This window comes from Loxodonta africana, chromosome 3 (assembly GCF_030014295.1).
Source record: "Loxodonta africana isolate mLoxAfr1 chromosome 3, mLoxAfr1.hap2, whole genome shotgun sequence".
NCBI classification, from domain to species: Eukaryota; Metazoa; Chordata; class Mammalia; order Proboscidea; family Elephantidae; genus Loxodonta; species Loxodonta africana.
The window spans coordinates 63248805-63267100 of NC_087344.1; the positions used below are offsets into that span (position 1 = coordinate 63248805).

General features: G+C 38.7%; 1 protein-coding gene across 9 annotated transcripts in view; it reads right to left on the reverse strand.

Annotated features, from left to right (window-relative positions):
• Positions 1 to 18296, reverse strand: part of EYA3 (EYA transcriptional coactivator and phosphatase 3) — a 135774-nt gene that overhangs the window by 84513 nt on the left and 32965 nt on the right. For 5 of the 9 annotated variants that reach the window (XR_010321350.1, XM_003415430.4, XM_010595124.3 and 2 more), the window contains exon 2: positions 15829 to 16172. The exons of 1 other annotated variant lie outside the window; for it this stretch is intronic. The gene's annotated coding sequence lies outside the window, so the exon portion shown is untranslated. Of the gene's footprint in view, positions 1 to 729; positions 805 to 11137; positions 11201 to 15828; positions 16173 to 18296 lie in introns of all 9 variants that reach the window. 3 more of the 9 variants (XM_023554417.2, XM_023554416.2, XM_064281569.1) reach the window with 3 other exon arrangements.

Genomic DNA, 18296 nt, shown 5'->3' on the forward strand with positions numbered 1-18296 from the left:
GTCACTCCTGATAAGATGTTCAAATTAAGTGAGATGAAATCTTGCCATCCTTCCTTCTAAGGAGCATTCTGACTGTACTTCCTCCAAGACAGATTTGTTCATTCCCCTGGCAGTCCGTGGTATATTCAATATTCTTCACCAACACCAAAATTCAAAGGTATCAATTCTTTTTTCTTTATTTAATGTGCAGCTTTCACATGTATATGAGGTAACTGAAAACACCATGGCTTGGGTCAGGTGCACCTTAGTTCTTAAAGTGACATCTTTGGTTTTTAACACTTTAAAGAGGGCTTTTGCAGATCTGTCCAATGCAATACATCATTTGATTTCTTGATGGCTGCTTCCATGGGTGCTGATTGTGGATACAAGTAAAATGAAATCCTTGACAACATCAATCTTTTCTCCATTTATCACGATGTTGTTTATTGATTCAGCTGTGAAGATTTTGCTGTATGTTGAGGTATAATCATACTGAAGGGTATAGTCTCTAATCTTCATCAGTGAGTGCTTCAAGCCCTCTTCACTTTTTGGTTAGCCTACTGTTTACCTCAACCATTCTTCACAGGTGAAATGTTCTATAATTGCCTCTATTGTTTTTGACAAACCCCTGGCAAGCTCTGTGTCAGGTCAAATACAGACAACCTTGTGAGTGAGGTCTTTCAGAGAATCACCAGACAGTCAAAAAATGACAATTCTCTAGGAATGGGGCTTTGAAGAAGAAACTCCAACCTTGTTCTGCCCTTTCCAGTGGCTGCTGGTTTTCACCATGATTGGGGGCTATTGGCTTTCAAGGCTACCATGGAGCTGTGGGGTGGATAGGAGAGAAGAGATGAGAATAGGGCAAGTTAAAACACCACAAAATTTACTGTTCTTACCAAGATTCAGTCATTTTTCTAGAGTAAATGCTCCTGGATTGCTTCAAGTCTTTGGTTAATTTCCAGAGTTCTGAAAGTTAATTCTGAAATTTTTGCCAATGTTCTCATTGCTTTTAGGAAGGACAGAATTTTAAGAGGTCCTTACTTTGCCATTTTTGCCGGCATCCTCTGTATTGAATTTTACCTCTTTCAGTTCAATCATAATATTTATTAATTTGCTATGCTGCTATTCAGTACATCTTTTGATTTTTAAAATTTTAATATTCATATTTCTTATTTCCTTTTTTATTTCACCTTAATTACCAATAATGCTTATCTTTAAAATCTTCAGTTTACACTATTCACTATTTTCTTTAGTTTTGGTTGCATCTGGTGCCTCTATTTTCACAGAATTGATTTTCCTTAAGTGACTGGTAAATCTTGGATATCAGTTCACAAAGTTTTTTCTCATGGTGGATGAGAATCTTTGTTCATCTGTTCATGTACGCAGGTTCTAGTTATATTTGTTTACCTCTAGTGACTGTGGAAGAGCGGTGATGTTAGGCAGTGTCTTCAGGTAACTTGCTTTCTGGATATGAATCTCTGTCTCTTCTAAACATCACATGAATTATCTGAGATATAGCTATTCTCTATGCCAGGACTCTCACTTTAGAGAGTAACTACCATAGCTTTAACTTGGGGGAAACACCGGAGTTAGCAGATGACTGCTTTTTTTTTTTTTTTTTTTAATTGTGCTTTAGGTAAAAGTTTAGAGTAAATTAGTTTCTCATTCAAAAATTTATACACAAATTGTTTTATGACATTGATCACAACCCCCGAAATGTGTCAGCACTCTCCTTTCTACCCCGGGTTTCCCGTTTCCATTCATTCATTTCCTGTCCCTTCCTGCCTTCTTGTCTTTGCTTTTGGACAGGTGTTGCCCATTTGGTCTGGTATACTCGATTGATCTAAAAAGCATATTCCTCATGTATGCTATTGTTTGCTTTATAGGCTTGTCAAACCTTTGGCTAAAAGGTGTACTTTGGGAGCAGCTTTTGTTCTGAGAAGGGTGTCCAGGGGCCACAGTTTCGGGGGTTCCTCCAGTCTCTGTCAGACCAGTAGGTCTGGTCTTTTATGTGAATTTGATTTTTGTTCTATCTTTTTTTCCTGCTCTATCCAGGACACTGTATTGTGATCCCTGTCAGAGCAGGTGGTGGTGGTAGCCGGGCACCATCCAGTTCTTCTGGGATCAGGCTGACGGAGACTGAGGTTCACGTGGTCCATTAGTCCTTTGGACTAGTATTTTGTTTGTGTCTTTGGTTTTCTTCATTCTCCTTTGCTCTGGACAGGATAGGACCAACAGATGTATTTTAGATGGCTTCCTCTGCTTTTGTTGTAGAGGTCTATGGTTGCTTCAGGCTGTTCTTGCTTCTTTCTCAAGCACAAAACTCATTAATTCATTTAAAAAATATTTACCGAGTGTCTACCATGTGTAGGTAATAGTCTAGATACTGAGGATTTAGTGATGAGCAACACAAATTTTTCAGCCTCAAGGAACTTATATTCTAATAGGGAGAAAAATAAGGCAATGCAATTTCGCTAAGCAATAAGTATTATGGAAAATAAAGCAAAATAAAGAATAGGAAGTGATTACAGCAGGGATATTTCAGAGAGGTTGATAATTTCTGAGGTGGTAACATTTCAGCAGAGATCTGAATAATAAAAATGAGAGAGCTGTAAGAAAATGTGAGGGAGAGCTTTCCAGGAGGGAACAACAAGTGTAAAGAAATCGAAAAGCACCATATCTTGGCATGTTTGAGAACAAGAAAGCCAGTACTCTTGAAGCAAAGTTAGCATGCGAATGAGTGGTAGGAAGTCAGGCCTGATCACACACAGTCTCATAACACATGATAAGGAGTCTGGGAAGGCAGTGGGTGCTTCAAGCAAGAGAATGACTTGATTTACATATGGCTCAGTGGTTAAGAGTTTGGCTGCTAACCAAAAAGTTAGCAGTTCAAATCTACCAGCTGCTCCTTGGAAACCCTATGGGGCAGTTTTACTCAACGGCAGTGGGTTTGGTTTCTTTATAGGGTCACTATCAGTGGGTTTGGTTTTTTTATAGGGTCATTATGAGTCAGAATCAACTCGATGGCAATGGGTTTTTTTTTTTGTTTGTTTGTTTCAAATGTTATGTGAAGAAAAGACTGTAAGGAAATACATGCCCTCCCCAGGCAGATTGTTCAGTGTGTTTGGAAAGCATTTCTCTGGGCTTTACCAGTGATGCTCAAAATCGGGAGCAAGGGCTAGGAAGCTGATGAACGCTCTGGACATCCTTCCAGCCTTCATAGGAGTCTGGTACTTTTCTGGAATGTCTACACATATGTTCCACTGTGATTTCTTCTGCTAGTCTCTCCATCAATGCAATCTCACTATTTTCTATCTTTCAGAAGTTCATCAAAGTCTCATCAACTAATGGTAACCCTTCTTGATTTATTACCTAGTGCTGCCATTAATAGAAATACTGTATGTGGGCCACTTGAAAGAACAGAAATTTATTTTCTCACAGTTCAAGAGGACAGAAGTCCAAATTCAGGGCGTGGCTCTAGCGAGGTCCTTCTTTGCGCCCATTTCAGTTTAACTGCCAGCAATCCTTAGAGTTCCTAGGCTTGTAGATTCATCTGCCTTGTGTGTCTTTCAACACATATTTTTGGGGGACACATTTCAATCCATCACAGTACTTTTCAAAAAAAACATTTAAATACGTTCTAACATGTCTATTTAAGAGTTCTTTCTACTCAGAGTCCTGCTGAAGCAGACACAAATATCCAACAGACCTATACTCAGCTGACCTCCCTAAAGGCTCTCTTTAAGTTAGTACTAAGAGAGCCTTTCAGCTCTCACAACTCAGACAACAGCGCAAATCACATTTCTGTAACCAAAAAAATTACAACCAACCACACCTTGTCGCTGGCCTTCCCTTGGATACACAAAAGCCATCACCAAATTGGTTAACTCCCTCCATAAATAAACAGCCCAGCCAACTGACTGTGGTAAAACTGGTGAATTCTTCTGGCTACTCTGAGAGGCATGACTGACTAACATATTACAAATATTTATAGTAAGTTACACTTAACAAAATACTATCCGAATTTTCTGAGAAAGTATTTTTTAAAATGTTATTCAGACTACCAAATTCTTAATAGGAAAAGTATTTTATCAGAAAAAGATACTCTACGAAGTACTGTTTGTATAATTTCTGATTTTACTTCTTGGAAAATCATCCTTTGAAGTTGTCTATAAATCAATCTGTAGTAAAAATTAATAATGTAACAGGGAGATGTGTTCCAAAGGAAAAATTCCAAAACCACAGTAAAAACTATTAAAAAAGGATGGGTTAATCTGATTTAGCTACGTCAAGGGGAGCTTAGTAACAGTCCAACAGTTCTTCGACTACATTCCTTCCAACCCTCCTTGGATTTTTCTTCAGTTTTCAGCAACCTGTAAGTCACAAAGCATAAGAATTTCTCTAATGTTTGAAGATTCAGACTCCAAAGAACTTACAGTCTCCAAAACTTTGTTTTCTTCCTCCTTTCATCTGTGGGGGTAACATTTCTAAGAGAACCAAAATTTTTTCTGTAACTGCTGTGGCCTGACACATGTCATGCTCCAACAAAAACAGTCTATAAGTGTGTGGCTTCCAGTTATATAGAAAAATTAGCACCCTGTTTCATCCACTTCCTAAAGTCAAAATTCTATATATTGAACAGCTTTCCAGTATTCAGATAAAATCTACAATACTAATGGGAAGTCAGTCTTTTGATACAAATATATGCCTTCAGCTGTTAAAAGGATTATAAGACCTAAATTCAATTCTTTTATTAATGTTTATTTCTCTGAATTTATTTCCTCCTTCAAAAATCAGATAAAAAAGAAAGCACTCATAATTTCACAGTTATCATTTCAGCACTGAGTGAAGAACCTAATGCAAGTTTTAACCCTCATTATTTTACTCTTTAAAACATAATTCATCTCTGTAAGAGGCAACTTTGACAAGCATAAGGTATTTTGGAAACATACGCTCTGGAACCAGACTGCTTAACTTCAAATCCAGCTCTGACACTGACCAGCTATGTGGGATCTTAGACAAGTTATTTAACTTTTCTGGATCTCAGAGTTACTTCATTTGTAAAACGGGAATAATGATGTTGTTGTTGGGTGCCATCAAGTCCGTTGGTTCTGACTCATACCAATCCTACTGGACAGAATACAATTGCCCCATAGGGTTTTCAAGGAGCAGCTGGTGGATTTCAACTGCTGACCTTTTGGTTAGCAGCCAAGCTCTTAACCACTATGCCACCAGAGCTCCGGAATAATAACAAACCCAAAAAAACCAAGCCCGTTGCCACTGAGTTGATTCCGACTCACAGCGACCCTACAGGGTTTCCAAGGAGCACCTGGTAGACTCAAACTGCCAATCTTTAGGTTAGCAGATACAGCTCTTAACCGCTACACCACCAGGGTTTCTGGAATGATAATACTACCCTTCTAATAGGTTTGTCATGAGGATAAGCTGACTTAATAATTACCAACTCTTAGAAGACTGCCCGGTGTCTGTTAAAGAAAAAATAAGTAAATAAATATCTTAGACATAAGATAAACTCAGGAAAGAGATCTGATCTTGGGTGAAAGTCAATTCACTAGTTTCCTCTTGGCTTCTTACAGGGCAAAACTATTAAGGTTAAGGTCCAAATAACAGGAGATTCCTACGAGGATCTCCATTAAAATAAATATTTTTATAACGATGATATTAAAAAGTTGGGTCTGTAACCCTGATATTCTTTGTTACTTGGCTTTGATTCCAAATACTGTACCTAAGAATTTTCCTACCAGTCCTAAAGGAAAGATGTTTTCAAGTTCTTGGGCAATCAAGTCCTGTTACTCAGCAAATATGCAGAACCCATCAAGTCACAAATGCACTCCGGAGATCCAGCTGTGAGTTGATACTATTAATAGCTAACATTTAGGGAATGCTTTCTATTGGTCAGGCACTGTTCTAAGCACTTTACATGCATATGTCAACTCACTTAAGCCTCTCAATAAAGGGACTATTTATTACTATCACCATTTAACAAAAACCACACCCATTACCTTCAAGTCGATTCCAACTCATAGTGACCCTATAAGAAAGAGTAGAACTGCCCCCATAGGGTATCCAAGGAGCGGCTGGTAGATTCGAACTGCTGACATTTTGGTTAGCTCTTAACTACTACGCCACCAGGGCTCCATCACCACTTTACAGATGTCAAAATTAAGGCACAGAGTAACTTGGCCCAGGTTATACACTTAGTAAGTTACCAAGCTAGGATTCAAACCCATGCAGCCTAGCTTCAAAGCCTCAGCTCTGAAGCCACTGCTATGTCCTTCATAAAGAAAACACCACATACAAAAACCCAAACCCACTGCCTTCGAGTTGATTCCGACTCCACATACAGTATTGATGATTTTAAAAAGCTGACCAAAGACGTAATCAATGTCACTAAATTGTACATGCAGAAACTGTTGAATTGGTATATGTTTTGCTGTGTATATTCTCAACAACAAAAAAAAAATTAATAAAATTTAGGCAAAAAAAAGCTGACCAAGCTAAAAACGGACAACATGCCATGCTGTAGTCACTAACAGCCAGAATTCACAAGCCGGGCAATGACAGACTAAGAAGGTGAATTTTCTCATTCTCATCCTTCTCTCGGGCCTCTCAAGTGAGTATGAGTTAAGACAAGTGAAGTATTTTAGATAGTGCCTGGCACATAGTAAGTGCTTAAGTGTTAAGGGGTGGTGGTAGTAAAAATAATAATAGTTAAGAATATGACTGCTGACTCTATCTCACTCTAATGACAGGCTAGGAGCAGCTAAGATCTCTTCCACTTTTTCCCCTCTGTGATTACATGAAATGAATCAGGACAATAAATGCAGTTCACTGTCATAAACCCAAATGATTCCTCCCTCAATCTTGTTACTTTCACCTGACCATATACATATGAGCAACCTGCTTTATTCCTCGCTTCTCTTTTCTTAGTTTACAAAGACTGGATTGGGGCCACAAGAAAGAAGAATAAAGCAGCTTTGTAACCTTTTGACTAGATGCCAAGAGCAGAAGCAAAGCTTGTGCAAGGCAACTGAGTCTACCTAAACTTTGACCGTTAGAAGGAAACTAGCAAAAGTTTCTAATGATAGAAGCTCTGAATGGGACCAAGCATTTTTCGACTTCATCACGGTTGTGACACCGGAAAGAACAAAGATGACAGTGACTGTAACCAGGGCAATAGGGCTCTCCTCTCCCAATTGTTCTCTACAATTACTTAGGTTAGAATCTTAACAGAATCAAGATACTGTTTTCAGAGAAAAATTTTCCATTATAAAAACTCAAACACTTTCCATTAAAAAAAGACAATACTGGAAAAAAAAAATCTAGCAGTCACTAGAATTTTTCAACCTGCAGATACACATCAACTTAGTGAATGGAAACTAGCATTTTGTTTTAAATGAAATACAATACAACAGAATAGAAAATAGTAGACTACCAATAAGTAAAGGTAAATACTGTTTCACAAAATGTCTGTTTCAATATTAATTAATATTTACATATATGTGTGTGAGTACTAGGTAACAATGCTAAATGCATAACCTATTGTGAACCATGGTCAAAAAAGCTTGAAAGCCACTTAAAAGAGAACCAGCTAGTCAAAATGGAGGAAAACAGCCACTTCAAACTATATGCAAAACAACCTTCTGTGTTTTGGTGGTTTCCTAAAATACAGCTTTTTAAAGGCAAGCTTCTGGAAGAGAACAAAAAAGGGAAAAAATAAAAACCAATCTTGAGAGTGAATCAATGGTTTAACATAGTTATTCCAAACAAAAAACAATTTCACAGAAGGTGAGGTTCTGAGAGTAAATAAATATATAACAACTGAAAGTATATAGACATGAGATAAAGATTTTTGGTTCCTCTAGCTATTAAACACCTCACCAACATGATAGGGTAGCTATGAGTCGGTACTGACTCGACAGCAACGGGTTTTGGTTTCGGTTAACATGAAAGATAGCCTATTCTCTATGCAAAAGCTTGGGTTCTCACTCCCAAGAACACTTATTCATCAGTGTTGTCTAAAATCACTGCTTTCTCATCTATAGAAATGTAAGAACCAGGGAAAAGGAAAAGGAGGTTTGAAAAATTCTGCTTTATTTTAGATTATCATCACAGAAGTTGTTGCCTAAATTTGACATATTTAAGAGAGAAAAACTCAGTAAAGTGATACACTGATTACTTCAGAATGTTTTTATAAGACATTTATGTACTTTTTTAAATCTAAAATGAGCCCTAATTTCTGAAGTATTCTAAGGAAAAAAATCATACACATTTTAAAATTATTCTATCAACAATGACAGATTATATTAAAACCATCAATCTAATAGGGAAAATTAACATCATTGTGCTCAGTTAAAATTTCCTCTTCTTCTGAAAAAAGGAGGAGGGAAAGCAACAGGCGAATCTGACCTAAATCTTTTTCAAGTACTATGGAAACTAAAGAATAAAGTTCAATTTCACCTAAGAGATAACAATTCTAATTTATTCCCACAGTGACAGTGCTGATAGCAACAAACCACCAAAACCACCAATTTGTCTAAATTCAGTAACTTCTGTTATTAAATTTCAGGTGAAAGGCTTTTAAAAGAAACTGATTATCAAACCTATACACAGGAGTTGCTTTTCAAACAAAAATTAAAGTTTTAAATTAAAGAGCACTCAAAGTAACAAGTAAATCATCGCAGCAAAGCTTACACTTTTCACCTCCATAACAATACTCTTCCCACCAAGGGGTGGGGGGACCAAGACAAAAGTTACTGCAAAAATAGTATATTTGATTAATTAATCTGAATTAAATAAGAGGAGTCAATATACTAAATTAAAATAAGCAGATTTCTGTCACTTTTTACCAGAAATAACGGCAGTATTTTTTTTTTTTTTTTCTGTTAGCCAGAGTCCACAATTCTCAATTGTTTTCAAAATATTCCGAAACATAATCTTATCATTATCTGCTGGGTAGTATTTTGTTCTGTTGTACACAGGGTCGCTAGGAGTCGGCATCAACTGGATGGCACCTAATGACAATAACATCGTTATCTAAGACTTGCATTAAGCTGTACCCCAACTTAACAAATAGAAAATCGTTTTCTTTTAGAGGTGCAACTAAACAATTTTTATTTAGGAAAAAAATGACATTAATATAATCAATAATATTCTAAAAGACTATTATTTGCATTTTTCATTAAAAAAGGAATGGGTTTGTGAAAGTTACCCTTCTCTTTTCTGAAATAAAAGGAAAAACATTAACTTAAATATACAGTAAAACCTGCAAAAGCCAGAACCTGTGTAAGGGAGAAATCTGTCAGTAGAGGGAAACTATTTTCCACTAATAGAGAGACAGGAAACCCTGGTGGCTTAGTGGTTAAGAGTTCAGCTGCTAACCAAAAGGCTGGCAGTTCAAATTCACCAGGTACTCCTTGGAAACCCTATGGGGCAGTTCTACTGTGTCCTATAGGGTTGCTATGAGTCGGAATCAACTCGACGGCAACGGTTTTTTTTAATTGACACAGAAAGTAGTAACACTGCACCCCGTCAAAGATGGAAAATTTCCAAGACAAGGAAGTCCCTTCAAGTTCTAGCTCTCATAGGTCTCACTGTACTACCCTAAACATGGTAGTCCTAAAGATACGAACATACTTAATTTTGTATAAATTTCTAAATTTGGAAATGAGACTAGAGGAAGTACCTTACTTGATACATCTTTCACAAACACAGAAATTCCAGTTTTAGTTTCTGTTTTATATTTCAAAGTTGTTAAATTCATATGTAGGACATCAAAATTTCAGAGTTTAAGATTACTGCATAAATTCATTTAATACCCTGCAGATCAAAGAAAGGCAAAGAATTAACTGCAAGGGGTAAGACATTTTAACAACACAGAATACATTTTAGTAAAATCTGTCTTTCTCCAAATAACCAAAAAAATCGACTTCCATAAAAATTTTCTTAAAAAGGGGGGGGGGGTGTGATCCTGTTCTGCTCTCTTAATATATGATTTTTGTCACCAGAGAAACATAGGTAGTAAAGGATTAGTAATTTGCCTTAAGCCAGCATTAATAAAAATGACCAGGGAAACCTCCCTCTAAGGTTCCCAACCAAATGGCAGTATCCTTTTGTGCTTTAGAGAAATTGGATGTTTAACCCGATCCTGTAAAGGAAGAAATCGCTAAACTAGTAGACCCTTGTACAAAAACATCATGAACTATGGAGCCAGCAAGACTTAAGTTCAGATTCAGCTCTCCTGCTAACTAGTTGTGGGGCTCTGGGCAAGTTATGGAACTTCTGGCCTTGATTTCCTCATCTGTAATACGGAGATAATAAAAGTGCTTACTTAACTCTTTAGTTAATATACAGAAACTACTTAGAATAGTTCTTGACACAAAGTATTATGCAAGAATTAACTTCTATTATTATAGATTTTTACATTCAGTTATAAAAAAGTTTCCCAAATGAAAAATTTTTAATTGCTTACTTTGGACACATCATCAGGAAAGACCAATTAATAGAAAAGGATATCATATTTGGTAAAGTGGAAGGTCCAAGGAGGGAAATCCTCCATGAGATGGATCAACATTGTGGCTACAACGATGGGCTCAAACATACCAACAACTGTGAGGATGGCACAGGACCAGATAATGTTTTGTTCTGTTATATATATAAGGTCGCCAAGAGTTAGAGCTGACTAGATGGCAACTAACAACAATAACAGAGAAGGAATATGATTTTATACTAATTAAGCTGTGATACAGATTAATGCAAGAACCTTAAACCCCAATAATAATGAGATATCACTGAGAGCTTTGAAAATAATAGAATAAAGCCTAGTTTTAAATTATATACCACTGACACTGGTAAAAAGTGACACTTTCTTTGGATAAAGCTTATTCAATACTTTTAAATCTTATAGTTTAATTCAGACATGTATAAGAAAGATCAAATTCAGAATTTAACTGTAAATGTCAGTCCTGTACAACGTCACCTAGTTCACATGAACAGCCTGAATTCTATTACTGTTTTGTACATAAAATCGAAAACCCTTTGCTGCCGTGTCAATTCTGACTCATAGCAACCCTACAGGGAAGAGGAGAACTGCCCCAAGGGGTTTACAAGGAGCGGCTGGTGGATTCGAACCACTGACCTTTTGGTTAGCAGCTGTAACTCTTAACCACTGTCACCATAGGATGTGCCCAAATGATATTTGCTGAAAGAAATGTATTACAAAGATTATTTCTATTTTCCAGGGAGAAAACAAATCTAAGTGGTGTAAGTATTCACCAAGCTAATTAAGTCAAAGTGCATTCAACACAATCTGTACTAAAGATCTTTAAGACATTAAGCACTGACTGCCTTGGGCTATCTGCTAGCTTATTTAAAATACGTCAGTTCTATTTAAACTATACATTTCCTTTTCAGATTTAAAATACTACTGCATATTTAAATGGGGGAAATGGTTGAGGACAAATTTTAAGAAGCCCGTATTTCAAAAAAGTTTTTAAATATACTAGAAAATAACAGAGAAAATACCCTAATTATTTCTTGTAATAATTAGTTAACCTAGGACTTAGGCTGATAGAACCAAATAAAGATATCAAGATGACGATGTCGCTGCTGTCCCACTGCTTGCTATGCTCTCTGACAATAAAGGACACCACTATCAATGGGCAGTTTACAGTTTCAGCCACATGTTCTGTACACAAACATACACTTATTTTTAAGTTAATCAGCAGGTAGAAAGTCCACCTATTTTCCACTTTACTATAAACACAACAATCTAACCCCTTGTTAGAAACAAATTAAATGAATGTGTGGGAAGAATAAACTATTCCTAATATTTTTAAATACATATTTCCATTTTTAACTACTCTTTCTCTATGTAAATCACATGAGCTAAAATATCCTGTTAATATATGCAGAGTAAAAAAATCTTTTAGACAAACAACTACCAAAAAAAAAAGTTCTATAAGGTTTTTATTTTTCAACAACAACAAAAAAAACTGAAAATTGCGAAGTGGTTTAGGTAGATTACTGAAACTATCACACTGCAAGATACAAATGGAAAGGGCAAGGTCGAGATACATCATTCTGTTTCTTCCATTTTCAAAGCTGCATCTTCCTTAAAACACATCCTAGGGTTCAAGGACAAACAATAAAACATGTAAAACAAAATACAGTAGCAACTAAAATGACGAAAAATGACAACCAAAAATAATCAAACCAAACCAAAAGAAAAAAACGTAGAAGAATTAAAAACCAATATGCAGAAATATACTTTAAACTGAGCCCTCAGAGTTACAAACTAAAGCTCTGCCAAACTAAAGCAGAAATTTCTACAGAAAACCAACAAAGCTAGACTCTTCTCCTGAGCTTTAAAAACAAACACTAAGCTATCTCTAGTAATCATATTTTTCTGTTTGGTAGCTAGGTGATAGCGGTACAGGGTCTTAGTAATTAGAAAGCCTTATCAGCCTTCTGGAAACCCTGGTGGCATAGTGGTTAAGAGCTACAGCTGCTAACCAAAAGGTCGGCAGTTCAAATTCACCAGGCACTCCTCGGAAACTCTGTGGGACAGTTCTACTCTGTCCTATAGGGTCACGATGAGTCGAAATTGACTCAATGGCAGTGGGTTTGGTTTTTTTGGTTTATCAGCCTTCTACACTAGGCCCAGCAGCATGACTACAACTTCTCCAATGAAAACACAGAATGCTCATTTCATTTAAGGGCTTCTATAGGGTCCCTGGAAACCCTGGTGGTGTAGTGGTTAAGTGCTACGGCTGCTAACCAAGAGGTCGGCAGTTGGAATCCACCAGGCGCTCCTTGGAAACTCTGTGGGGCAGTTCTACCCTGTTCTATATGGTCGCTGTGAGTCGGAATCGACTCGATGGCAGTGGGTTAGGTTTTTGGTTTTATGCCGGATCTGGAGCCCTGGTGACATACTGGTCAAGAGCTACTGCTGCTAACCAAAAGGTCAGCAGTTTGAATCCACCAGCTGCTCCTTGGAAATCCTACAGTGAAGTTCTACTCTGTCCTATAGGGTCACTATGAGTTGGAACTGACTCGACGGCAACAGGTTTCTATGCAGGATTTATATCGTAATAGGCCAAAATCATTTCAGAAGAAAAAAGACACTTCCACCCCACCTCCAACCTTTTTAACTTCTACTTCACAATAGTTTGTTTTTTTTTTTTTTCCCTCTAGTCCCTTGTTGAAGGCAAAAGGACTTCAGTCCTGGATTTAAAAATCTGTGTCACAGATGTCTTATCCCCAAACTCTCATTCATATGAGATTAAATGTATTGAAAGGAACCATTAACCACTATATCGTGCTCTCTAAATCACAGCTTTGATATAACCAAAACCCACTACTCTGAGTGTTACTTTTCAATGACCCTGAAAAAAACACTAATTCTTTAAGCCCTGATTTATCTGTAAAATGAAGAAGTAGGTTTGAACTCTATCGTTCAAATTGTAGAAATTGACCTAACAGTAGGCAAATTGTAGAAATCTATCCAAAAGTCCTTGGGGTGGCACAAATGGTTAAGCATTCAATTACTAGCTATGAGTCAGAATCAACTACACAGCAATGGGTTGATTTTTTTTTTTTTTACTAGCTTAAAAGTTGGTACTTGCAACCCACCCAGCAGCACCTTGGAAGACAGGCCTGGAAATCTGCTTCTGAAAGGTCACAGCCTTGAAAACTCCATGGAGCAGTTCCACTCTGCACACATGCGGTCTCCATGGGTAGGAATCGACTCTATGGCAACTAACAATAACAACATCTAGGTTTAGACTTAGACATGCCCAAGAAATAGACATCAGAAATAAAGTTGTAAGAAGGCTCTGCACCAACCCAAACATGGGTTTATCTACAGAGTTTCCATGGCATGAAGAAGAAAAAATTTTAAAAGTACACAAAACTAGAGGTAAAGAAGCAGCTGGAGTCAGCCCATACTCATTGGGATTACTTTTTAATAATGGGAAATGATGAAACCAGGTTGAACGGAAATTAGTTGTCAATGTAGGTCCTTGTGAGGAAGAACAGGTAGGGAACTTTCAAAGGGGTTTCCCTAAGTTGTTAGCTAAGTCCTCAAAACCAACCACAAGGGTCCTCCCCTGTGGCTTCTAGGACTAACATGGCCATGCTCCAAAGTCCTTTGCTAAAAATAGCTGAAGGGAACAGCCCAATTTTGGAATAAGCCAAGGTCTATCGCACTCTTTTATACGTATATATATCATAAAACGAGGGAGATTTTTCTATTAGTTCACTAGACAAAAGACAAGCAGATACTACAAGCTGTATCTGTTCTGTTCAAGTCTGAAGTACTAAGTTTTAGAGAAGAATTTATACGATTACAAAAAACATTTGTAATCAAATGCATACACCACAAACATCAAAAAAACAAAAATAAAAATTATCCAATCCTGTACTTCATAATAAGCATTGGGTTCACAAAATCTGCACACTAACAATTACTAAATCCAATCCTTTCGGTTTATAGACGACTTAACTCTTGACTAGAATTTAACATAACCTCCAGAGAGATTAATGAAAGAAGTCCTAAGTCTCAAAATGGGAAAAACATGGTTTTAAGGCTAAAGTGGCAACAGGAAAGGAAAAATAAGAGAAGAATATTCTAAGGAATACTGTCTTGTCTGGCTTATGAAGAAAAGGGTGGAGGGGCGGGGATAGAAAACCTGGTAATACAGTAAAAATGAAGAAACAATGTGTAAGAGGCAAGGATTGGGATGAAGAGCTGCATAAGGAGTTCAACTAAGGAAAATATTCTCTGAGACTACTAGTGAATTCTTCAGCAGAAAACGTTTCAGTAACAACACACTAACATTTCTCACAATAAACTTATAACCCTGAGGCTAATAATCTCCAAAGAGGCTCTGTCCTTTGTCATAGCAAACTGTCCTATAAGTAAAAATAAACGTTTAATGCAGAAAACAGGGTTGACTGTCCCAGAACATCCATATTTTTGCCTCAGCTGTGCACATCCATTCTCTTGGGAGAGAGAAGACAAAACTGACAGGACGTCCTCATGACCCGTCAATTAACAAGATCACACAAGCACAGCGGCTAGCAGTACCGTAGGCGTACCACCTGTTAAAATAGCCTGCTCTAAAAGAGAGCCCCAAAATTGTGCTCAAGCGAAGGACTGGAAACGCCTTTGTTGTTCCCTAACTACGGAAGCTACTAGAGTTCAGCCTAACCCAGCGCCGTGGAGCAAAACTTCCTCCAGGAGGGGGGAGTCTTCCCAGATTGGAGCTCTGGCAAAGTCCTTTAGCTAAGAAAAAGGTGGGAGAACCCCAAGCGAAGCACAAATGTCACATACTACTCTCAGAAGGGGAGAAGGGTCAAAGGTGAAGAAAGGTGAGGGACGAGAACCTAGGACCCCAGAGAGAGACAGGCTAAGTTCCCCAGTGGAAGAGGGTGAGCACAATGTGGAGGTGGGTCTTCCCCCTGGATGAAATAACACTGAGATCCCGGGATCAGGGTTTGCGCAAGAAAGGTGTTAAAGTGAGAGAGTACGGGGGAAAGCAGCGGCTGAAGGAAGTGCTGAGGAGAAAGGCAAGAATCGGCGCTGAAAGGGGGACGAGGCTGAGGAAAAGCAGCGAGAGGTGCGCGGAGGCGAGAAAGGATAAACTGAGGTGAAAGGGGCGAGGCCAGAATGAGAGAAAGGGCTGAGGTGAGTGAAGCACGGCAGGGACAAGGGACAGGCGAAGAGAACCCCCACCCAGACGAACCGGGGCAGAGTTCTGGACCCGTCCCCCTACATGCTGTACTCGACCGGCTGCTGCTCAGACCCTGTCGGCAGCGGAGACTCACCCAAAAGCTGCACAGGCACCACAGCAGGACATAGGTACCGGTCCAGATCAACAGCAGAACCAAGCGAGAGAAGGAAACGGCGGTGTTAGCGTGACCCGGATGCGCATCCCTAGGAACCGGAAGTAACCGGCCAGGGTCACCTCACAATCTAGACTTCATTCCCCTCAGCAGCCGCTGGGAGCTTGGGTTAGGCCTCACGGGGAGGGGAAACTTTTGGACCCCGCCCACTCCGCTGCGCGGGGAGCTCCGCCCCTGGTTACGCCTCTCTCGCAACCTCAGAGTCCGTCGTGGAGAAGGATGGGATGGCTCGCACTGTGCTGAGGACCTTGATGCGCAACTACCCCCTGTTAAAAAAAAAAACACACTTCGGTCCTTCTATTTCAAGAAACTTTTAAAATACGTGTAATCCATGCGTCTCCAAAGAGAACATGAAGAGAAATGCTCGATGCATTTGGTTGATTTAGAAAAACTGTGGAAGAATGAGTAGGAAGTTTTGGAAGGCATTTGAGAGGCTAGCCTCAGGTGATCTTTTTATCCCCCAAATTTATTTACTCCTGTATTATATTGAGGAGTCCTGGTGGTGCAGTGGTTAAACGTTTAGCTGCTAACCGAGGCAGTTTGAATCCACCAGGCGCTCCTTGGAAACGTTATGCGGCAATTCTACACTGTCTTACAGGGTTGCTATGAGTTGGAATCAACGGCAATGGGTATATTGAGCTTACGATTAACTTCTATTTCATGCACACTGTTTTATGTATTTGATCAGAAACAACATTTTTCAATGCTTCATTAACTTTAAATTACCAGTCAGGTAGGTATGGGTTTATGGAGTTTATTCAATTTGGAGCCCTGTTTAAGGAAAAAATATATATATATGGAATTGTAAGTACAATGTTAGGTATAAAAGTGAATCTTTAGCCTGAGAAAAGAAATGACAATTTTTTTTAAGTGCACAAATATCCTAAAATCCAAAAATAACGTAATATTTTTACTAACTGCTTTAAAAATATATATATTTTTACTAACTTCTTTATATACCACTAAAATACTTTTTCTCCTACATTTTTTTGGCTGTATATTCTTTGAGCACCTCTTCCTATGAAACAATTTGCTAAAACCCATAAACCAAACCTGTTGCCATTAAATCAATTCTGACTCATAGCAACCCTATAGAACAGAGTAGAACTGTCCCATAGGGTTTCCAAGGAGTGGCTGGTGGATTTGAACCGCCCACCTTTTGGTTACCAGCCAAACGCTTAACCACTGTGCTACCAGGGCCTCACAATTTACCGAGTAGTGTCATTTATGAAGATTCTTAACTCCTCTCTCTCACACTCCACGTCTAATTCATCACTAAGTTCTGTAGGATTTACTTTCAAAATCTGTCAAGAATCTGACCGTTTACTGCTTCTACTGGTACAAGCCACAGCAAATCTCTGACAGTTTGCCCTATTTGCACCGTTGCCCTCCCACAATCTATTAACACGGCAGCAGAGGGCCCCTATTAAAATCTTCATCAAATCATGTCCTTCCTTCAATGAATTCCCATCTCCGAGTAAAAACTAAAGTCCTTACATTAGCCTACGAGATCCTGAAGATTTGATCCCCTACCCCTATTATAGGAGGGCACTGGTGGTTCAGTGGTAGAATTATCTTCCACGAAAGAAATCTGGGTTAGATTCCCAGCAAACGCACCTGATGCGAACCCACCACCTGTCTGTCAGTGGAGGCTTTTGTGTTGCTATGATGCTGAACTCTGTCTTGGAAGGAGTACAACCAGAATGCTCCTTAGAAGCAAGGATGGTGAAACTATGTCTCACATACTGCGGAGATGTTATCAGGAGGGATCAGTCCCTGGAGGACATCATGCTTGGTAAAGTAGAGGGTGAGTGAAAAAGAGGAAAACCCTCAACAAAATGGATTGACACAGTGGCTGCAACAACGGGCCCAAGCATAACAACAATTGTGAGTATGGTACTGGACTGGGCAGTGTTTTGTTCTGTTGCACATAGGGTCACTATGAGTCAGAACTGACTTGACGGCAGCCAACAACAACAATGATGCTGAACAGGTTTCAGCAGAGCTTACAGACTAAGACAAACTGGGAAGAAAGGCCTGGTGATTTGCTTCTGAAAATCAGCCAGTGAAAGCTCTATGAATCACAACGGTCTGATCCTGTTGTGCATAGGATTGCCACGAATCCCGCTGACTTGAGAGCAGCTAACAGCAACAACAACCCACATTACAACTCTGACCTCATTTCCTACTCTCTCCATTATCACTCCAATGTAGACACACTAGCTTCTATGTGCTGTCTCAAGTCTGCAGGTAGACTCAGGGCCTTTGGGCTTGCTGATCCTTCTGCCTGCGTTGCTCTTCCCGCAGATAACTGCATCACTCACCCTGTCATCTCGTTTACATCTTTGCTCAAATATCACCTTTTCAGTGACACCTTCTCTAATGTTATA